Source organism: Peromyscus leucopus, chromosome 19 (genome assembly GCF_004664715.2).
Source record: "Peromyscus leucopus breed LL Stock chromosome 19, UCI_PerLeu_2.1, whole genome shotgun sequence".
Taxonomy (NCBI): Eukaryota; Metazoa; Chordata; class Mammalia; order Rodentia; family Cricetidae; genus Peromyscus; species Peromyscus leucopus.
The window spans coordinates 39248961-39272908 of record NC_051079.1 but is presented as its reverse complement, the minus strand read 5'-3'; the positions used below and the strand labels follow the sequence as shown (position 1 = coordinate 39272908).

The 23948-nt window shown below is 35.4% G+C and overlaps 1 non-coding gene across 1 annotated transcript; it reads left to right on the top strand.

The window, feature by feature from the left end:
- Nucleotides 1-4763: 4763 nt before the first annotated feature.
- Nucleotides 4764-4870, top strand: LOC114694803. Its single transcript, XR_003734759.1, has one exon. It is a non-coding gene; the product is annotated as a U6 spliceosomal RNA (small nuclear RNA).
- Nucleotides 4871-23948: the final 19078 nt, after the last annotated feature.

The window sequence follows — 23948 nt, the reverse complement described above, 5'->3', positions numbered from 1 at the left end:
ACTAACTGGAGCTGCTCCTTTTGGGACCTTGACCTATCTAACTAGTTACTATCTTCTGTTCTCATCAATATGATATTAGAATAAAATGGTTCTACCCTTATATTTGTCAAGAAAAAAAGTATGGCTTCTACATCTAGTGTCTCTGAATCATTTGTTCTAGTTAGACAGTTGATAAATTGCCAGAGGGGAAAAAAATCTAAAACAAACAAACAAAAATCCTGATATTAATAATTTTCAACCCCATGGTCCTAGATTTGGTTGAACTCATTCAGGGAAATTGTCAAGTATGCACTCTTAGTTTTATTTTAAAAGCCATGACAGGTCTTCTAGTGCTTGCCTGGTAACTAATCATTCAAGTCATGTATTAACATTACAGAATATTTATATTTTAACCAAAAACATTAATTTTGTTGTGATATAGTAAAGGTAGAACTCATTATCATTTCAAATTCATCACCATGTCTTTAGATTATCTAGGCTGTAACACAACATTAAATTGCATCTTTACTTTTCTTATGCTCCTCCAAAACTGTCTTAACAAATGTGTATATAGCAATTACTTTGACAAATGCTGTTCAGAGTAATTGCCCTTGGATATATACCACCACACTGAAGATCTGATCACCCTAAAATAAGGAAATTTCAATTGACCAAGAATTTCCAAACTTATTTATTTTGGAATACTTTTTAACAAAAACCTCTGTTTTCACCCCATTGAAACACCATTATTTTAATATATTTTGGGAAATGTAGGATTTAATGATCTAAAACATATGTTTGCTTAATTCTTCAAGAACAGTGCTCCTGGACTTAAAGATTATTTTAAAGCCTGCAATAAAAAATAATGTGCATTTTGATAATGTATTTCATGGCAAAGTTATGCTTGAGACCATCTTTATCACATTCCTGGTAGTTCTTCTATAATGAAAACAAGAAAACAAATTACTCCTAAAACTTAGTATTAAAAGAAAATATTTCTTTATGTGTTGTATATTTTAACACAACTAAATAGTTTAACTTTTAGAAAAATGAAAATTTAATTAAGTAGATTATTTCAAATTTTCCAGGTATTTTAGAAATCCATTTCTCTTTGTTTTATTTAGTTTTCTCATCTTAAATTTTGCTATTATGCTTATTTTTAGATAGAATGGCTAACACTCTTTCATAAAATCTGCCAATTAGTATATTTAATAATATATCTTTGTATTATTTTCTAAATATTAACTACTGCCTTAACATGTATCTTTGTGTATTCGATATATTTTTTAAGTATTAGCAGATAAATTTATAGCTAACTGTGACTGTGCCATCAACTGAGCTGAGTTCTAGTTGTGAACTATGTGACCTGTGGTTTTTGAAATTTAGCTTTCATGAGCCTGCAGTACTTCATCTGTGCAAAGAAAGTTCTAGTAAAACATATGCCTTTGGTAGTAACGTAATCTCAAGGAGTATCAAAAATGCAAATACCCCAATTAAAAATGGGGTACAATAAATTGATGACAGGAATGCACACTTGTAAAACCATTGAAGAAATCAGTACAGTGGTTCTTCAGGAGGATGGGAGTCAATTTACCTCAATATCCAGCTATAACACTCTTGGAATGTCTCATCCAACTGCTGAGACACTTATTCAACCATGTTCATTGGGACTTTATAATTGGAAAAAAAAAAACCCTGAATGTCCCCAACAAATGAGTGAATAAAGAATATGTGGTACATATACACAATAGCAATTACTCAGCCATTAAAACATAATGAAATCATGAAATTTGCAGGTGAATCATGAAACTAGAGAAAATTATCCTGAGTCAGTTATCCCCAAGCCAGAAAGAGAAATTTTGTATGCATTTGCTTATATATGGATATTAGCTCTTAATAACAAAGATGCAATCCATAGAACCACAGAGGTTAGGTACAGAGCAAGGGACATGGAAGGACTGTTGCAGGATATTTGAGCAAACTGTGTAAAGACATATCACTGTTTTACCTTGCCTGCCTAAGGCATGCAATTGGTTTAATAAGGAGATAACTGGCCCATAGCTAGGCAGGAGAGAATAAGCAGGACTTCTGGGGAGAGAGAGGAACTCTGGGAAGAAGAGAGGTGAGAGACACCAGTGAGACGCAGAGGGAGGCAGACATGCATTACAGAGGAAAGGTAACAAACAGAAACAGGTTAATTTAAGTTATAAGAGCTAGTTGGAAATAAGTCTAAGCTAAGTCTAAACAAGTCGAAGGCCACACTTTCATAATGAATAATAAGTCTTCATGTCATTATTGGGGAGCTGCCAGTCCAAAGAAAGACTGATAAGAAAGACCTACGACAGAGGCCACATCTCTTTAGGAAAGGGAAATAGAATAGATAGTTATGGCAGGATGAAAGACCTGGAATGGGAGGAATCAAGTGGGGAGTGGGGGAAAGAGAAGACTGAGGTACAGGAAGAAGCAGTTAAAATTAATGGGGTGATATGGAAACCTAATAAAGTAGAAGCATCCTAATGAGTGTGATCATAAATAAAATTGCCAAATAATGGTGGAGACAGACCAAGTTGGCCATCTCTTGTCACCAAATGAAGCTTCCTGTACCAGGATTGGTTTACATTTAATTGAGTTGTGGCCAAAGGGGGCTCATGGGAATCCCCAAATGGCCCAGGTTATTGCCAAGACTATAGGGTGCTCTCCTCAAACTGATAGCAAGGCCCTGTTGTTGAAGACAGAACTCATTGAACATGTAGAAGTCAAGCTGGTGCCTACATGGAGCCTTTATCCCTACATTCTAGTGTCTTGGCACTCTACATGATACCTAAGAAAGAAACATAAACACCAGGCAAGCCACAAAGCCTTTTATGTCCAATGGTGTCCTTTGAGCAAGATATGTTAGACAATGGTGACACAAAGCTTGTGGGAGTAACCAACCAACATCTGATTTGATTTAAGGCCTACTCCACAAGATGAACTCATATCTACCACTCCTTGGGTGACCAAAAACCTGAGACTAGATAGCCCAGGGATTTAAGGTAAAACCAAATACTATTGTTCTACTCAAATAATGTCCCAATGACATTCTGCTAAACTCAAAGATCAATGCTTTACTCAGCCATCATCAGAGAAGCTTCCTCCTGCAGTAGATGGGAACAAAGAAAGAGAGAGTGAAAGACCTTGGAGCCCTCAACCCAAACTGGATATCTCCATCAAATCCCTTCCCTCAGACCTCAGTGGACCCTGTGGAAGCAGAGCATAAGAGACAACAAGTATGGAGGACACTAAGGAAGCAATGCTTTCTAAATCAACAAGAACAAAGCTCCTATGAACTCCCAGAGACTGAAGCAGCATGCACAGGGCTAGCACATGTCTGCACCAAGTCCTTTGTGAATAAATTATAACTTCCAATTTAGTGTTTTCATGGGATACCTGAGTGTGCAAATTAGTGGGATTCTGTTTCTTGTGCCTTTTGAGGGTTTTTTCCTTGTTTGTTTGTTTTATCCAATTTCAATGTGTTAATCTTTGTTTTGTCTTTTTATTATGTTTTACTTTATTATTTAAAAGCAAGAAAAACTAAGGCTGTCATTTGTTCCCATTACAGAACTCAGACTTTTGCTAATGCATTTCCAAGTACCAACTTTCTCAACAGCCAAATGGTCACATTCTGAAGTCCTTTAGAGAAATGTTTCACAACCTATGGGTCTCGAGCCCCTGGGGGTTGAATGATCCTTTCACAGGGATAGCCTAAGACCATTGGAAAACACAAATATTTACATTATGATCCATCATAGTGGCAAAATTACAGTTATGAAGTAGCAGTGAAATGATTTTATGGTTGAGGGTCACCACAACATGAGGAACTGTATTAAAGGGTCACAGCAATAGGAAGGCTGAGAACAAGTGCTTCAGAGGTTGGTCTCTGACAGCTAAGCTGGGCTTGTCTCTCATTTTTGTATTGGTGGCTTTTTCTGTGGAAAATTAAAAAGAGTGTTCTTTCTTTTCTAATATTTTTCTCTTCAGTTAAAGAAAGATATCCGTTTTTCACACCTTTATATCAAGAAGGGTCTTTTAAAAGTGCATATTCATTACACACTCACTAATGAATTTCTCCATCCCCACGTCTACAGGAAATTCAAGAGTGGACTCCAGGACTCTTGGTGTCTGTGTGTTCTCTATCTGAGCCCCTGCATTAAAAGAGAGATTGCTAGTTTGACTGAACTGAAGTATAATGGGACTTCAGAGAGTTGGTGTTTATGAGTTCTCCTAACTATTCTAATATGCATCTGGCATATTTGAAAACATTTTAGAGTTTCCCCCCTAAGAGTGTTATTACTTACTGGAGTGAAAATCTTGCCAACATAATCTCCTTGGTGCTTTTTTTGCCCCTGAGACAAGTGGTGGATGATGCTGTGTGTGGAAAATCTTGTTTTCTACTTAAAGAACAGAGAATTAGAATGGGTGGGATAAATAGCTTGTCCTGAATATGTAAATCCCCTTCCTTTTTGTGTGGAATCCATAAAAGACACGTTAGAAATCAGATGAATTGGACCCAATGGTGCTCTGCAGTTCTGCCACGCATAATAGGATACCATTTATCTTGTTGTCCCTTATAACAGAGCAATATATTCAAGAAGACACCTGAGGATACAGAAAGTAATTAGATTTATGTGTATGTGGATTTAGAAATACTGACAATTAAGAGCTAAAATGAGGAAAACAAATGTTTTCAAGGTGCGTACAAAATTTTTTTCTGTATAAAATAGCCTGTTAAAAGTAGGTACATGGTGCTTGTTTCAGCAGCACATATACTAAAATTGGAACGATACAGAGAAGATTAGTATAGCCCCTGTGTAAGAATGACATGCAAATTTGTGAAGCATTCCATATTTAAAAAGAAAGAAAGAAAGGAAGGAAGGAAGGAAGGAAGGAAGGAAGGAAGAAGTAGGCCCATGGCTATTGTCTGAAAATATGTAATTGGAAGAAAACTATGCAAATATAGAAAGTTATATTTACAAGTAAAAGCCAAAAGTACTTAATTATATATTTGGGCTAAACCTTTTTACAGAAACACTTCAGAAAATAGAGATAACACTGACACATGCATGACCATTGAGAGTTTCATAGTGCAGGAGACCTGAAGCAAGAAGCTGAAACTCTAACAAGATGACAGAATGCAATGGGTATTTCCTTCAAAATTTGAGTATGAAAAGGGCCAAATAAGAACTTGGTAAAGTAATTTTAATATGAATTTTATGACTTAGCTTAAGTTTACCTTGCTACTGTGTAAGAGAATAATGAGGGAATAAAATCCAGTCCTTAAATTGTCTGGCATAAACTATCAACTCAGTATTTATTCATTGTGTGATTTTATTCTTATAATCCTTCAAATAAGTTATTAACCATTGCATTTTATAGATGAGGAAACAGGCTCATGGCAAACCAGGAGATGGCCCTTTGTCACTAAGAACGACCATCCCCCCAAAAAAATTGGTTTTGGGGATTTGAATCTTTCCTCCCTACCTTACATTTGTTTCCAAAAACAAACAAACAAAAACTCTACTTAGGAAGAGTCGAATAAGTTTAGGCTTTTTATAAAGATTTGGCAGCAGTTTCCATAACAGGTTGTTACATGTAAAGTGAAGAAAGACTTCATTGAGTGAAATACCATTGCGTAACTTCAGTTGTTTTAAACTGAAAATGGTATGAGACAGTTTATTCATGTAAAACAGAATTTCCATTGCTATGTAGAATGGGATATTTTAGCAAGCACTATTTGTCACACCCAGATTAATGGGACTTAAGAGAAAAACAAAGAAAGAGTGAAAGAAGCTCTGTTTCCAAAAGTTGACTATTGTAGATTCCACCTTAAACCTGAATGAGTAACCAGAAATATCTAAGAATAGTCAAGAAACTGAATGGGGCGTTCAGTCAGATGTCTGTGTGCAAAGAATCGAGTGTGACTAAAATATGTTATTCAAAAGACCACAAGTCCAGGTGTGTGAAGCCCAAAACACTCATAAATCCTCAAGAATGCAGAGAGGAGAGCACTGTAGATGGTGTTGTCAGAATTCTATTGATTCTATCATGGACTTCTATCTGGGTCCTAGTAAGAAGTACCAAGAAATATGAAAAAACTGTTTTGCTACCACTTTTAGGACATGAAAGAACATAGGTAACAAATGCTTCTTAGTTTTCTAAAATGACTTTACACAAAAATATAGACCCTCAAATGTTATTTTGTCAAAAACATAACTTCATAAACAATAGTACTTTATTACAAAGAACCCTGCTCCAGGCTAGACTTTCAGGGGACAGTATCAACAGCATGTAGCTGATGCTGGGCAGCTATAGGTGTGCTCTGAAATCCAGCCCAAGTGACAAAGAGCACAGTAGCAATCATGGGTTAAAATACACTGTGAGATATCCATCTTGTGCTCCTTCATGGCTGCAACCTTCAAGTCCCAAAAGAATCCTGCAAAAACAAAACAAAACAAGCAGCAACAAACAAACAAAAAACAAACAACAAGAACAAATGCAAAGAACTACAAAATGTATAGAGTTTGATTTTAGAAGAGGAGCATGTTAATGTATACTTTTGATTTGTTTTTCAATCAGTAGATAATATTGAAAACAAAGAGACAATAGACCTCCTGCATCGAGGCTGGCCTTACCCTTTAGGAGGAGAGGATGGGTTGGGGAGGCTGAGGAGGAGCAGGACAAGGGATGAGAAGAGGATCTGTGGTTGGAATGTGAAGTAAAGTTAAAAAACTTTTTAAATAAAAGAAAGATTTCAGAAAAAAACTCACTCATAAGCACAATCAATATGACTGAATAATCATAAGGGAAAATTGAAAAAGAGGAAGATATGGAGAAGGAAGAAGATGAATAAATAGGTGTTAGGGCTACCACCCATCCAAAGATTCTGGGCATTAGGAGTATCATATTCTCTGGTAATTACATTTCAAAGCCATAGCTCCTCAGATTACGAGAACTACATTCTAGATCCTAGACACTCCATGTTTGTCAAAAGTTAATGGGTGGATCCATACATCTTAAAGATTTAAAGATAGAATGAAAGGGGGGTTTTGTTCTGTTTTGTTGTTGTTGTTGTTTGTTTTTGTTTTTCTGAGTTTCTCTGTGTAGCTCTAGCTGGACTGGAACTCATTCTGTAGACCAGGTTGGCCTCGAACCCAAAGCTGCCTGCCTCTGCCTGCTGAGTGCTTGAACTAAAGGTGTGGGCCACCACCACTCATCTGTGAAAGGGTTTGTAATGAAAGAGTTCTAAAGCAAGCACTAACAAAAGGCAGGTAAGGAATAAAACTGTCAAGTTTAGTCAATTGGAGAAAAGGCCATTTTGGAAATGAAATATAATCAGAGAGGTTGGGCATTAATTAACTGAATGTTTTACTTGTTTCAGTAACCACAGGTAATACCTTTGTTCTGTGTTCACTTTATTCCTTAATGTATAGGGAGTAGTGGCAAAGCCCAATCATGTGGAGTTCAATGTTCATTGTTTAGAGAGAGGGCTGCTTTCTTATTATTTTCTATACTACTTGGTCCAGTCTGAATCCTTACCTGTACAGTATACAAGTTCTTTTCTTTCTGTGTCCTTACTAGTAAATTATATATCACTATACTGAGTGGACTGAGTTGGAGTCTGCATGTTTTATTTGCATTTTTATGATGGCTTAAGAGGGTGAGAACTTTTTGATATATTTACTGGTCATTCATTGAGAAATGTCTGTTTAGGTTATGTGCCAATATAACTTTCTTGGTTGACTGTTTGACTCTCTCCCATTCTGTAGCCTATCTGTATACTGCATTTACTTTGCTGAATAGAGCTTCTTAATTTGGTATAAGTCCACTTCTTAATTTCTTTCTTGGATGTGAGTGCCTTGCTCTAAGCTGAAAACACCCTCTAGTCATAAAAAATGACAAACAAAAACAAACATATTTTTTATTCTTTAGGTTAAAATCAATTAGCAAAACAAATTGACTTAGAGCTGGTGTAGGTCAGTGCTTGAATACTTGTCTATGTGCTCAAAGTCCTCATTTCATCTAGTAGAGAGAATGATTAGTAGAGAAGGGAAGAGAAACTGTGTCCTCACAAACTGCTTTTTAAAATATCTCTGGGGATTTCTTTCTACTAAAAGTTAATTATGATTAGAGGTAGCCCTTCTAATCTATTGCAAGCCTTAAGTAGATATGTTCTTAATCAGTATAAAATTGAAATCTGTCCTCTGAAGTATATATTTTTCTTTGAACATTTATTAAAATATTGACTCTACAGTCTTCTATATATTTGTTTAAAGCAGTATTCATAATGTTTTTAGATTTCAGGAGGACATTCTGTCTTAGTGTTTTCAAAAGGTTAGTTTCATTTTTCCATATTTTAAGCCTGCAGCTATTTCTATTTAGAGCACTCAGTCCCTTCTGCCTCTCCACCAACTCCAAGTAGATGATGATACAAAGAAAGAGTAGATATTGCCAGTTTTACAAATTGTTGCAATTACTTAGAAGGGTGACTTTATTTTGGTATGGGAAAGTGTTAAGTGAATGGATAAAAGATGTTTCAAAAAATAATCTATAAATTGAATTGTTCATGCTATCTCTCCCTTCCAGCTGCCAAGTTAAATTAAGCTCAATCTAGTTTCACAACAGCTAAAGGAAAGTCCATTAAAAATGAATGAAAATAACTAAAGATAAACTAAATGATGACTTAACTCACATTGTTAAGCACTTTATTTCCTTAAGATTCTGAAGTCATTTAGAAATTCAATGACTTAGATCGGCATTCCACAAATCTACTCTAGAAAATTTCAGGACCATCAGTTCTCCAGGAAAATACAATTCTCTTGTCTAATAACTTTTAAAATACATTACCAACATGAAGATTCAAATTGCTTATAAGTATACAAAGTCTAAACATTTTATAGCGTCCATGAGAATGTCCTTGACAAAGTAATTCCGAGCTAATTTTTCTAGGTGGTTTATGACGTTCTTTCTATAGTTCATGTAATGCAGACTGTAGCATGTTTACCCACATCCTGTCAAGTAATTCAAGACACTGAAGTGCTTTTTGAATATGTCTATGTACATGATGATTGGTTTCTTGATGCCTTCCTTGTTCCTGCATAAGATCTCCTTCCATCATGCTATTCTATTGTTCTTTCTTCCTCTTTGCATCTTTTCCTCATTCATTGGTCCCTTTACTTTTCTCAGACAAATATTGACCTTCTACTCTCACATTTTCTTCCCAGATTCAGTATAGGAGAACAGGCATGATATATTTGTCTTTCTCCATATGACTTACTTTGGTAATTATGAGCACGGAGGTCGGGCATAAAAAGGCACTGACTCCATGCTGGGAGCCTAAAGCATATGTAAATACATCTAGGTCCAATAGGAAGCGTGTTAAACTTTATTAATATTTGCTTGGTTTTTAATTTAGTATTTGAAGATGAATTCTTCATTTGTCTACTGTTGAAAGACTTTCATTGGCTCCTCATTTGTCTTAAAGCAAAACCAGTTACTGTAAAATGTTCTTCATGTATCCACCACTACCATCTACCCAAACTACCCATGTTTTGAAAAAAAATGAAACCCTTGAATTATTATTTATTTTCCTTTAGTTTGGTATTTTAAGTATCTTGAAGTTATTAGCTTCCAGAGTTGCAGAGGAATAGAGTTTAGCTATTATCTGGAAGATAGAGAGAGGTATTTCCTGATTCTGGTGTAGGCTGTAGCAATGGACGGTATCTGTTTATTCCCTGGTTACGGAGTCAGCTGTGCTTTCTCTGGCACAGCTATTGCTGAAACTCCCCAACTAGTCAGAAAGATTTCTTCCTTCTGGAGTGTGTGTGTGTGTGTGTGTGTGTGTGTGTGTGTGTTGGGAGGGTGTACATGCATGCACGTTTGTGCTAGCCTGTGGAGGAGGCAAAATGTCAACCAAGAATGTTATTCCTCAGGTGCCCTTGGCATTATGCTGTGGATATTGTTCTATATAAATAAAACACTGATGGCCAGTGACCAGGCAGGAAGTAGGTGGGACAAGGAGAGAGGAGAATTCTGGGAAGCAGAAGGCTGAGGGGAGAGACACTGCAGCCACCGCCAGGACAAGCAGCATGTAAAGACTCTGGTAAGTCACCAGCCACGTGGCAAGGTATAGATTTATAAAAATGGGTTAATTTAAGATAAAAGAACAGTTAGCAAGAAGCCTGCCACGACCATACAGTTTATAAGTATTATAAGCATCTGAGTGATTATTTTATATGTGGATTGTGGGACTGCAGGGCTTGGGGAACCTGGAGAGAAGCCTTCCAGCAACAGCGTTATTATTTTTGAGACAAATTTTCCTATCCCACTGGTCTGGAGCTCATTTATTAGGCTAAGATGGCGGGCCAGGGAGACCCAGAGGGGTGCCTGTCTGCCTGCCCAGGTTGTAATTACAGATACTGACACCACAGCAGGTTTCTTCATGGATGCCAGGGATCAAATAGAGGTCCTCACACGTGGCTACATCTCTGGGTCAGAAATCGCTCTTGTCAATATCACTTCTTAGTTACTCAGATTTGTAGTGTGGATTTGATGGGCATTCCTAAAACCACCATATGTTTCTTCAGGCTGCCTAAAGATTTAGTAGGTGATTTAAATAAATAGCAATCAAAGCCTCTTTTTATTTAAACGCATCAAAAAGGATTCTGTTTCCTACAGCTGAATCCTGACCTTTAAAAATGCCATAGCCTCTGTGAATGCACTCCAATATCCTGGGCATTCAGCTGTTTCCTTATGATGTCTGTCACATTAGTAATATTTATTAATTGCTATTTTCATGCCTATTTCCTACAGGGAAATCTTTATAATTGCCCTGTCTTACTTTTGTTCAACTCAAAGGAAAAACATCATATTTCATGCTCTTTCTGTCAGATATCTTCCTTCTCATGAATTCAGCTGACGACATTATGATTTGGTCCTCTATGGGGCTTTTAAAAGTCATGCATTTAAACATTTTTTATTATTATTAGAACTGGAAAATTATTGACAATTCAGTTTCTACATCATTAGAAGAATCATACACTTTTATTTTTAATGATCAGATTAATTACCCCAAAATAATCAGACAAATCTTTTCAACATGCTACTCATATTTATTTAAATAACTTTAGATTATATATATATATATATATATATATATATGTATATATATATATATATGGAATTGAATATAAAATGTCAGGGATAAGAGAAAATTTTGATAAATAAAATTTCCACATTGAATTGAGGGTTTGTACTACTCATGGCTCTGAAAGGAACAGAATTGTTAAAACGAATACACACACACACACACACACACACACACACATACACACTTCATATATACAGAGCTTATTAAACTAAATTACAAAATGTAGTCTGAGTAGTCCACCAATGGCTGTCTCATGATGGAAAGGCTGGAAGTCTGGTAGTTGTTCAATCCACAAGGCTGGGTGTCTGAGCAGTCCCAATCTGGTGGTAGAATCTTGAAGAGTTCTTAGAGATGGGTTGCCCTTCAGTCTACATTGGAATGCAGAAGAAGATAGATTTAACATCAGCTGCAGCAAGAGGATAGATAAATTTAGAAATGAGAATGAGGACAAGAAGGCAAAAATGAAGCACTTTTCTTCTGTGTCCATTTGTGTGGGTGGCCACCAGAATATGTGGCCCATATATAGAGTGGGTCTTAAAATAATCTGATTAAGAAAAATATCCCACAGGAGTGTTCAGCAACTTGGGTTTTAGTGGGTTCCAAATGTAGTCAACTTTATAGTCAAGATTATCCATCACAGATGCCATTGTCGTCATGCAAATAAAGGAACATCCACTCTAGACATTCTCTTCTGCCCCAATGAGCACTTGCTCTCTCCATAGTATCATCATAACTATAATTTGGTAATGCATTTAATGTGTAAGAGTTCATGTATTCCCAGCTTTTGTTAGTATTTGGTAATTGTACAAAATAATTGGCCTCATCATATCATTCCACATACATGGACATAATGTGCTATGATCATATCCACATCTCATTAATCTTATTTGTCTATCTTCCCCATCTCCTCTAAATGTTCCCTTCCTCATTCCAGATCTATGTGTAGTACCACAAAAAACAAAGAAAAGTAGAAAGAGGGAAGGAAAGAGGAGTGAAAGGAGCAAGCACAACACTCCATTCTCCTATCATTTTCTTCTATCAAAAGTTAGAAAGTGTCATGGCTTTCTTATGTATGGACTCTTTTTCAGATAAAACATATATTTCACTCAAATATTACCAATAGCTTCTTTGGAATGATACAAGATATTTCAGGCTGGTGATGTGCATCACATGTTTGCAACTGAAACTTAAGTGTTCCTATTTGGGAGCAAAGGTAAGGGCTTGATTTCTATGATCTTATAGCATGATCTTAAAATTTTACTTATATAAATTTTGAATATGTCTCCTGATATTATTAGTTCTTTGTAGTTTATGTTTTAAAAGGCAGTCTTAAAGAGCAGTCATGTATCTGATTAATATTAATATTAGCTTTTTCTGTGCAATAAAGTTTTCAAAGTGAAAAAACTGATAGATTCATCTTAAAATCACAAGCTGTGGTTAATTTTATTAGAGGCTTATATAAAATATATTAACATAACCACTTAAATCTTTCATCCAGCTAATTATTTTGTTTTGATATTTTTAGCATCTATTTATGTGTGTGCAGCATTTGTGTGTGATGGTAAATGTGCCACAGTCTGCATGCACACATGTTGGTTAGAGAACAACTCCAAGAAGCCAGTTCCTTCCTTCCACCAAGAAGGTCTGAGGGATGGAAATGGATCCTCAGCCACAGAGCAATGCTCTTGTCCTATGAACCATCTTGCTGGCCCATATTTTAATTTTTATATCATTTTTATCAACTAGATCCCTATGAAGTTGTTTTTATTGCTCTACTCATGAAGAGTTTATTACTTTTTTCAATTACATTATATTTTCTTTTCTAATACGTTTTGAGATCGTTTATTTACTTTCATTAACATAGCTCTCATTTTGTCTGTTGCTAGTAATTCTAATTATCCTACTGTATTTTTTATTGTTAACTCTTACTGTATAGTAGAGTCACTGCCAACATTTTTTCCTGAAAAAAAAAAAACACACACACACACACACACACACACACACACACAAGGAAAACCCCAATTATGGGCGCATGATACACTCACTGTCAGAGTTTCTACTTCACAGGCCTCAGGTAGGACTTTTCATAACATTGTATTGTGCTGCCAGAGGAACACTTCATATTATTAACATGAATTCCTTCTTATATAAATCAATAGATTTTAGTATTTAATAGGTTATCATGCTATAATTGTGGTTTATTCATAGTTTGTTATCACTAATTTATTCTTTAATAAAGACACATTTAAATTTAAAGGGGTGAGTGTGAGTGTGTGTGTGTGTGTGTGTGTGTGTGTGTGTGTGTGTGTGCTCGAGTTTATGCATACCTCATGTACAAAACTTCTTGAGGAGTCAAGTCAAGAGAGATTGCAAATACCCTGGAATTGGAGTATAGGCAAAATTGTTAGCCACAATGTAGGTATTCCAAACTGAACCCAAATCTTCTGCAAGATCAGTTCATGATCTTAAGAGTGAAGCTATTGCTCCAGATGCTCAATACTAATTTCTCTGTTATATAATTATATATTCAAATTACTCATTTTATTCTAATTGAAAGTTTCATGTTTTATGTAGTTGTGAAATACTTTTGGTTATTTTTTAAATCCAAAATCCAGTACTATAATCATCACATACCACAAAAAAAGCATAATTTACCTTTTAGTTATTTAAAAGTGACTGAACATACATCTCATTTTTAAATCTAGTAGATTGGATTTTGAAAAGAAATAGAATTACATCCTTTGTCATTGCAATATATAATTGCAACCTAATTCCAATTAGTATTTACAAGATTTGAATCTGTATATGAAATGTAATTTTAATAATATTTATATGAAAGAAAGGAAGTTAACTAAAATTCACAATAAAATTATAACTTTCACTTCAGCTATTTCACATAGTATGCTATCTGAAGGATTTATGTTATGCTGAACGTTACATTTTCATGAATTGACAATGTTATGTTAGATTTAATGTAATTATTTTTTTGCAAAGTTTCTACTATAATGTAAAAAACCCAGTAATTTTGTGTTTCTATTATGTATTCTTTTTGTTCATTTATTAAATCTTATAACCACTTTAATTCTATTGTGTGTCTCATAACTGATTGATTATCAATAGTTTTAAAGATTTGGGCAATTTCCCATTTGACTTTATATTCTAATGTTAAGATAGGATCATTGTCATCTGCTAGTATAGATTTCTATCTTTGGTCATCTTTTGGGTCTTATAAGATGCCCCAAATTTTATTTTTAAAATTATTTTTTATTAATTTTTATAATTAATTAATTTATTATTTTTCTTTTTAGTTTTTAATGTGAACACATCCTTTTTGTCACTCCATAATGATGTGGGATGTACAATTTGATATGACTAAATGCTATTAATTTATACCAAACATGAAGAAAACCAACACCTTGTGTTGCCAACCCACCCTGTAAGATGTGGAGGTCAGCCTGCTTTCATCATGCCCCAGTCTCAGTTCTCTTTCCAGGTTGTATTCATGGACCAGGATTTTAGGTTGGCTGTTGTTAGTACCTAATCATGAAGTTCTTATTGATGTTTGCTCTCCTTGTTAAATATTTACAACATTTTATTTGATTTAATAACAATGCCCATAGTTTATATATTTTATAGTGGTGAATAGCACAATAAAACTAAAGTCAAGTTATGAACATTAGACCAGTACTTCACCTCTACATTGTTATTATACTTTAAAAAATTAAGTTTTTATTCGTGTGATTATTATAAAATTAATGTTAAGATTATTCAGTTGGTAGTTTCATAGAGCATTGCACTGGGCATGCCAAAGGAAATTTTAATCTATTTTTTTTTACATTTTATAGAATTGGAAGTCTAAGGGCCAAGCAAATTACTTTAAAACACACACTGCACATTTTAAGAGGTCACAGTAGCCCTGATACCCAAACCACACAAACATTCAACAAAGAGAATTACAAACCAATTTCCCTCATGAACATAGATGTAAAAATGCTCAGTAAAATACTTGCAACCCGGATTCAAGAACACATTAAAAAGATCATCCACCATTGTAGGGAGCCGCTATTCAAAGATGGCGCTGGCTTCCTGGTAGCCTAGCTGTAAACAACTCCATATTTGGCTATGATGCACGAGTATGGTAATTGGCCTTATGTCCTCAGCCTATCCCGTGGCTCCCCGTGCTTGCATTCTGGCGGGACCCAATCACAGTACGGCACGTTTGCCTGATTCCCTATATAAGCAGCTGCAGTTTAGTCCTCGGGGCCCCTCACCTCCCGCTCTCCCTTGATCAAGAGGCGCTCCAATAAAATGTGTTCTGAGACGGATCCTCGCATGGTGGTCGTTCTTCCTCGCTGGCTGAGGAGCGCGCCGCACACCATGATTACATAGGCTTCATCCCAGAAATGCAAGAATGGTTTAATATATAAATATCAGTCTATGTAATCCACCATGTAAACAAATTGAAAGAAAAAAACCAAACACATGATCATCTCATTAGAGATAAATAAAATAATTATTATTATAATAAAAGGATCTACAGGACCTATAGAATCTGTATATATATAACAGACTTCACCTGGCAAATCAGGATAGATTGTATGCCCTGCTTCCTGCTGTGTAGTTAAGTATCTGACACATGAAATAGGAGATGCAAGTTAGTCCCAAATTATTTTCAAATGAAATGATGAAGTTTCATGACAACATTACTTTGTGGAGTATAAGTGTCTCTTGGACATGCAGACCTCACTTTCCATGGATGAATACACTCTAGTAGAATTGGTGAAACATATATAGGTAGTCCTATTTTTTTTTAATGTTTTGGTGACTATCCATATTGTATTCTATATTAATGTGTCTTCCCACCTGCAGTGTAGAAGGGTTCCCTTTGTTCCCATCATAGAGACTTAGACCTCTACTGCTGTCAATAATCACCATTCACATCTTGCTGAGGTGACATTTCATTTTGGTTTCCATTTGCATTTTTCTACTGATTAGTGATGCTGTCCATTTTTTTACATACTCATTGAACATTTACATGTGTTATTTAGATAAATGTCTATTTTTATATACTTCTTATTTTAAAACAAGTTTTCATTTGGATATATTTTGTCTAATGCTATCCTTTGATATTGCTATCAATATCTATTCTATAGAGTTGTATTCTTATCTTCTTTGTCTTATCTCCCTATATATTAAAAGTATATGAAGACAAAGGGTTTGTGATTTGCTGAGAAATAAACACACAGAACCAGTTTTTGAAGAAATTATATTATTTAGAGGAGAAACAAGCTAGTATATAACAAAAATATGTCGACAATATAAACTACTCAGTATCATTTTATAATATAATAATAAAAACTAGGGCAGAGAACAAATTAACATGATTTAATAAATAGTTTCTAAACTGACACATAGAAGCAAGAAAATTATAATTTCAGTTACTAAGTATAACAAAAATAAGGTAATTTAAAATATGGAAGCCATGCCTGTCATAATTTAGTATACCTACATTCATATTAATATTTCACATCAAATTATTAACATATAATACAAGAACTTCACTATCTAATTTCTTCATTATGCTAATCTTTCCTTGTCAATGCTGCGGAGAGAGATAATTTTTATAATTTGCTTGGATGTCATAATTTGAGGTTCTCAACTGATAACAGAGTATATTGTATATACCCTAAAGATGTGCTAAATAATTAGTCTTGTAATTTAGATTATTTTCTCTGAAAAGTAATAAATTAGCATTCCATGTAAATATAATTTAGTGCAAGCATGTATAGAGGAATTAAGGTAAGCTTTGAACAATTTTCCTTTGTTTAAATAAACATTTTTGAATAGAATCAGTGTTAAAAAACAAACAAACAAACAAACAAAAAACAGGACCACTTGTTTACTAAGACCAGCTTCCATCGTACCATAGATGCACTGCAAGGGTCCAAGGAATAAAGCATTCAGTAGTTTAATATGACCCTAGCACATATGAACCACAACAGTAACCAGCAAGGCAATATATCTGTAGAGTTGTAATAATGGTACTTATATCCTGGAGGTAACCATCGGCTGTCTAACTGACCATAGAGCCTGCTCAACAGGAAGAAAATCATGCCTGACTTTGAAAACTAAACAATCACCTGTGGCTAGTGATGGCACAAGTCTTAGAGGAGGATGGATTACTGCCTCTTTCCTAAACCAGTACAACTCCTAAATGTGTTCTAAATTATACCCAGAGATATGTGAAACTCTCGCCACTCATCAAGGAAGCTACTTTTTTGTAACAAATGGAGGGTATTACAGAAAACCACACTGGTCAAAATGCAGACATATATAGCAAGAAGTTAGTTTTCTTTATTTGCTTTCCTATTCATTTTGTTGTTTTTATTTGTTTTTGTCCCTATGGATTCTTTGCTTTGAAATAGGAGTTTCACTTCTGAGATGCAATAGAAAAGGACACATAAAACAACTGAGTACAAATGGTGAAATAGTCTGCTGCGCGCGTACATCGAAACAGTGATGTTGAGGCTATAAGGAGACATGTCTGAGAGACAGACAATAAGTGAAATGATCTCGGCAATGGCCTGAGATTATCATCTGTAGTGTGTTTTCACAGTAGACAAGAAAATTCAGATCTGATGACTCAAAGTTAGGAAGTCAAGACCTATGTCGTTCATAGGCAAGGGTAACAGAGTAAAGATCTGTACATAAGGGTGTGCTCCTCAGTGGACTACCTTACAGACTTGAATGTTGCTTTCGGTTTTACGTGTTGAATCCAGACATACAGCATGCCAGACAAACACTACTGCTAAGGGACTACACCAATTTCTGTGTTCCTCTTTAGATGGAACTAATCACACTTATTCCATGTGTACTTTATCATGGCTCAGATAATTGAGATAGTGATTCAGGGCTTGTGGCAAGGAGAAAAGTATAATGAATGTGGGTGTAATCTTAGAAGTCATGGGCCATAACTTCTGGTTCATGCTATTCATTTAGAACAAATCATAAGTACAGCCCATACTCAAAGGGAGGTGGTTTAAGCAAATAAATTATTCTCATAAATTTGAGCCTAAGCACTGTGACCACTTCTCAGTCATTTTTCTTCATTGTACTTTGGCTATTTTATGTTACAGTGTCTCGAAGAGTTTTAAATCCTCTCTTAGGTGTCTTATATGCTGTTAAACTCAGTCATTGTTTTATTCTTCCTAGTAAATATTTCCATGTCTAGAATTTCAAGTGGAATTGTTCTCATATCCTCCACATCTTTTTAATACACACCTGATTTCCTCTATCTTTTAGAAAATACAGTATAAAAAGTTATAATAATGTCTATAGGCTTTTCCTAATTCTAAAACTATTAACCAGTCCTTTTATAATTAAGACATCTGAGTTACATGTTCTTCTTTCTTTTCTTTCTTCCCTTCTTTCTTTTTCTTCCTTCCTTTCTTTCTTTCTTTTCTTCCCTTCCTTTTTCCTTCCTTCCTTTTCTCTCTCTCCTTTCTCTCTCTCACTTTCTTTCTCCTTCCTCCCTCCCTTCCTTCCTTTCTTTCTTTTTCTTTTCTTTTTTTTTGTTTTTGGTTGGTATTTGCCATATCTTTGTTTTGTATTTGAGACAGGTTCTCAAATAACACAGTTTAGCTTTGATTTACTTATTCCCCTGCTTCCATCTTCCAAGTGCTGGGATTACTACGTGTGACCAAGTTCAACACCAAGTTCAATATGTCAATAGATTCAGTGTGGGTCTTCTTTCTAATTAAAAGGGTCTTCTATGTCTCTACATGAACAGAATGCCAAAGGGAATCTCTGACTTCTTTAAAAAGTACTCATCCAATTCAACTCTCCAATCATCTGTATCTTGATTACTACCACATCTGACGCTATCTATGAACATGTATGTTTTATGGGTGGATTCTATAGCATTTACCTTATTGAAAGTGAACATTTTATTCCTTGAAATATCCTTGAACTTCAGTCTAGAATGAAACAGTTATTTGAAAAGATACTTCATCCTTTCATGATGTTATTGTCAAAGTTTTAAAGCAGTATTTCACCTAGAGCTATATTCCTGAATTTCTGAGATAATACCCTTCTTATCATGCTGCTTCAGATATTAGAAAGATTTTTCTATTCACCCCAGGTAATAGAATATACAAATGATAATTGGCTTGTATGATCTCTATTTATTATTCTACCAATTCTTTCTTCTTAAAACTTATTCTCTCCCTCACTCCTCACTGTGTGTGTGTGTGTGTGTGTGTGTGTGTGTGTGTGTGTGTGTGTGGGCTTTTGTGTGCACATGCCATGCCATCTGGGTGGAGTTCAGAGGACAGTTTGAGGGAGTTCATCATTTCTTTCCACTACATGCATTCCAGGAATCAAACGATGGTTTTTGTATTTGACAGCAAGACACTTCACATCTTGAGCTATCTGGCCAGACCTCTTAACTCTTCCTAACAACATTTTTCTGCCTCAAGTAATTAATTTACATGAATGTCCTCATCATCAATACATGGAATACACTAATGAAACCCTTTGCATGCCTTGAGACTGTCTCCTTCCTTCCTCCCTCTCTCCTTCCTCCTTCCCTCCCTCCTTCCTTCTTCTGTATGCTGTTCTAGTGTTGCAAACAGTAGGTCCCCTGGATATCTTGACTTTCACTTCTACTCAAATTTGAGTAAACAGTTATGCTGTGGAAAGTAGCTCAGTGGTAGACAAATTGCCTATCGTGTACAAGATCCTGCTTCCATCAAAAGCACCTCTCACTTCCCAGAAAAGACTATTATTAAATATTATTTGAATAGCCAGAAACTGTTCTTGAGAGACCATTTTTGACAACTGGGGACTTAATTTTTTCTTATTTTCTCTGTCTGTCTTTCTCTGTTTCTGCCTTACTGTCTCTGTCTCTCTTGCTCGCTTTCTCTCTCTCTCTCTCTCTCTCTCTTCTTCTCTCTCTCTCTCTCTCTCTCAGATCTCCCATTATGTAATGTATCATTTTATCTACTTTACATGATTTGTTAGTTTTGTTTGATGGGAATAAAACCTAGATGCTATTGTCATAATTTATCTTGAGTTCACACTCAATTTTTAACAGTTAAAAAGTGTCATCAGGAAAAAATGTAATTCCAGCTATACTAATTTGAAATAGATTATAGCAGTAATGTAGTAGACAAATACTGCAATCAGTTTGAGCCTTTGTCAAATCAGCTGTAAAATAAGGTTTAAAAAAATAGCCTAGTAGTGAGAGTTTCCCCTTGCAGCAGCTATATGGATACCAGTTTGGGTAAGTAAAAGACTTGAGTGATATGCTTATTCCCGGGTCTTTTATGGGAGGTTGGGTTTCCTTAAATTTTGTGAAATAAATTATGATATCACGATAAGATATGAGATGTAGAAATTAGAAGAGGGGAAAAATACCATAAGAAAAGCCAAAGAAGCTTGGAAAGACTGAGACATGACTATCTCCATTCGTGTCAGACTGGATCAAGGGAAACAGAAAAGAACTGCTCCTAAGAGCAGGATGAGATGAAGGAAACTTGATTTCTTGGTGAGAAAAGTGTAACTAAGGAGTTGAGATTTTATTGGAGAAGCCATGGAGAGCAAAGTGGCACTCACATAGGGAATAACTAAATTAAGGCTGAAGAAACCATTTTATTTATAAGTACAATTAACTCTTGATTACCTTATGCCTTGTTAGCAAAATTAAGCTTTTTCAACTTGGATTGTTGAGCACTTCCAGAGAAAATCACACAATTGTTGGAATTAGAATCACAAAAATGTATGTTCCCTAACTTTGGCAGACTCATGGAGAGTGCCATCTGCACTTCCCAGTGATTCTTTACACATTGCACATCCCGAGCAGCAATTTTCTCACCCTCCCCCTACCCCAGCAGTCTACTAAGCCCTCTGCACTAAAATGAGACAGGCTTTGTAAGCTAGGCTTCGCAATGAACATGCCATGTTCCAGCTTTGCTTGACAAAGCCTTTGGTTCAGGGAAAATTAAAATAGTGTTTAAAATAGTACATGCACAGCATCAATAGAGTGAATTACCAATCATGACAAATTTAAATGATCATCATCAATACATACTTTGTGCAAAAAAAAAGATAAGCTAATGTGTAACCACGAGCATAGATGTTATTTGCTTTTTAAAAGGAAAGACTTGTTTCTAGTATGCATAATAAAATTAATTTTACTAAGACAAAATGATGAAGTCAATTTTGTCACATAGTTTGACTAACGTGAGTGTAGACCTTGAACTGACACAATTTGAAATAAGGCTTGCAACTTTGACATCAAATGGTGATGATCTGTTACACACTGGACATTGAGTGGCACTGTTTATTTATAGCTATAATTAATTATAACTCTAAAAGAAACACAATTTATTATCCAAAGTACCAAATATTGAAACTAAATGTATTTCAAACCATCTCTAGTGCCTTAAAATTGACATTATAGGGAGCTTTCAAATCCTGGGTTACATTTACTTGTTGTGACCTGCACAGCTCAGGGACTGACCTAACTGTGGTGCTGGGGAATGAGAAAATGGTGGACAACACACAGGTAGAAAAGCTGAGCCATATTCTCTGATGGATACACACATAGATCAGCCTCCAAACTCCGCACGTTTCTCATATAAAACAGTCATGAGGAAGAGTCTGCTGGTTAGCTAATCTTAGTTGGGGTCTTTGTTGGTCAGTAGTCTTGAATTGAAGCCACCTGGAAAGTGAAAGCTATGGCTGACACTTTCTAAGCACACTGGTTTTAGCTACAGGGCAACTATTTGTAAATATCTATGCTTGCACCAGAGAAGGCTTTGATATTCCTATGAGCCCAGCTCAAGCACCACTAGTGGACCCCTGACATGTGCACATGTTGGTAATATGAATTCATTCATGACTCCATTGGATTCCCACATTGACTTTTAAGTATTTTATTTAGTTGTCCATGTGGTTATGGATAGATTCCCTGTTTTTTTTTTCAGTATGCTTGTCATTAAGACAATATCTCATAGTATCTGCACACAAATTTAATGAAAGTGTGTTGAACTCATCCATAACACCCCACAAACCTTTCACTCAGCTACACAGAAAGTGTATCTAGGTCTCAAGAAACTTAAAAAAGTTAAAAAAAAAAAACATTCAATTCTAAACTTGAGTGTCATTTATGATCTGGGTGTTTAAAGGACATTTAAGTCAAATGACTCCTTCCAAAATTTAAAGAGTAATAACACCCTCTGTAGACCAGATATTTCTTAGCATTATAAGTACATATATTGATTATACACAGAACTTTTTCTCCAGGGGCAACTTATCATCAAGTTGATTTCAGAGTAGTCTGCAATAAGCAATGGACCTGATTATGACATTCAAAAAATGTATTGTCCATTTTAAGCCAGGTCTGGCAGTGCCAGCCTATAAATATAGCCTCCTTGGAGATGGGCTACAAAGTAAATTGGAGGCAAGCTACAGCAACTTATTGAGACTGTGTTTCAAATAAAAAGCAGAAAGAGGGTTCAGGTATAGGGCTGTGATAGAGTGTCTGCATAGCATGTGCATTTTCAATCAATAGTAATAACAAAGCTTAAAAGCAAACTAAAGAATCTATTCATTTTACATTTTCCTTAAGAATTTTTAATATCATAAAATTTATTAGCCTAAGTGAGCTAAATGTTTCAATAAGTTATATGAGTTAACTTTATAGTAAATAATAAACAAAAAACAGTAGCAACTCTAACAATATAGAAATATTAACATTAATCATCCTCAGCACAATCATACATTTGCATACCAGAAAGTATACATTTCAACAGTGCTAAATTAATCAGTTTTCTCCAGAGAAATGTGTCAATAGAAAGAGGGAAAGAGAGAGAGAAAAAGATCCATATTTGTGTATGTACTACATAGATACAAAAAGATTTATTTGTAGGAGTTTGCTCAAGTGATTTCTGAGACTGATGATCTGAAGACCTACTGTCCTGAAGACCCAGGGTGTTACTCTTGTATTCCAAGTCTGATCCTGAACACCAGACAGTCAGAGGAAGCAATGATGCAAAGCCCAGCCCAAGGGCATAAGGCGTGATGTCTTGGATCAAGTTGTGGGGAAAGAAAAAAACGTGACACTTCCATCTGACTTACGTTCTTTCAACCACTTTGCAGAAATAATCAATCCACTCACTCAAATTCTAATTTTATGAAAAAAGAAAACCTTCCAAGTCTCACACAGAAGTAATGGTAATCTTTACACTTTCTGACTCACTTGCTCTAATTGGCACAGAATTAACCAGCAAATGCTGGATTATTGACATTGTTCTGTTATGCTTTTCCCAATGACGTTTAGGTGATCAAAATGCCTGCCAGCCTTAGACTAGGTGAGTTCCATTTTTAGACATCTCATTATAAACAAAAGCATATATATTTTTTTGTGTGAAACACTTCAGCATGACTGGCTATGACTGTGTGTTTTGCATGCATCCATATGATTAAAAGTAGAAATTAATGACAGAGAATTTAAAGATCATGAATTCATATACCTTTCTCTTCCCTACCTCCCACCCTCATACCCACAAACTATCCCTCCCTCCCCCTTCTGCCTCTGTCTTCTTTTTTACTAGACACGGGATTTAAATATAATACATTAATATACCCACCCATCCACTCTCTCCTTCTGCCCTCTCCCTTCCCTCGGTAACTAACTGATAATTAGGCAAACTAGCCCATTGTTACAGTCTGTCTTGTTATTGTGATTAGAGTTGTAGCACCCAGGGATGTCACTGTTTCC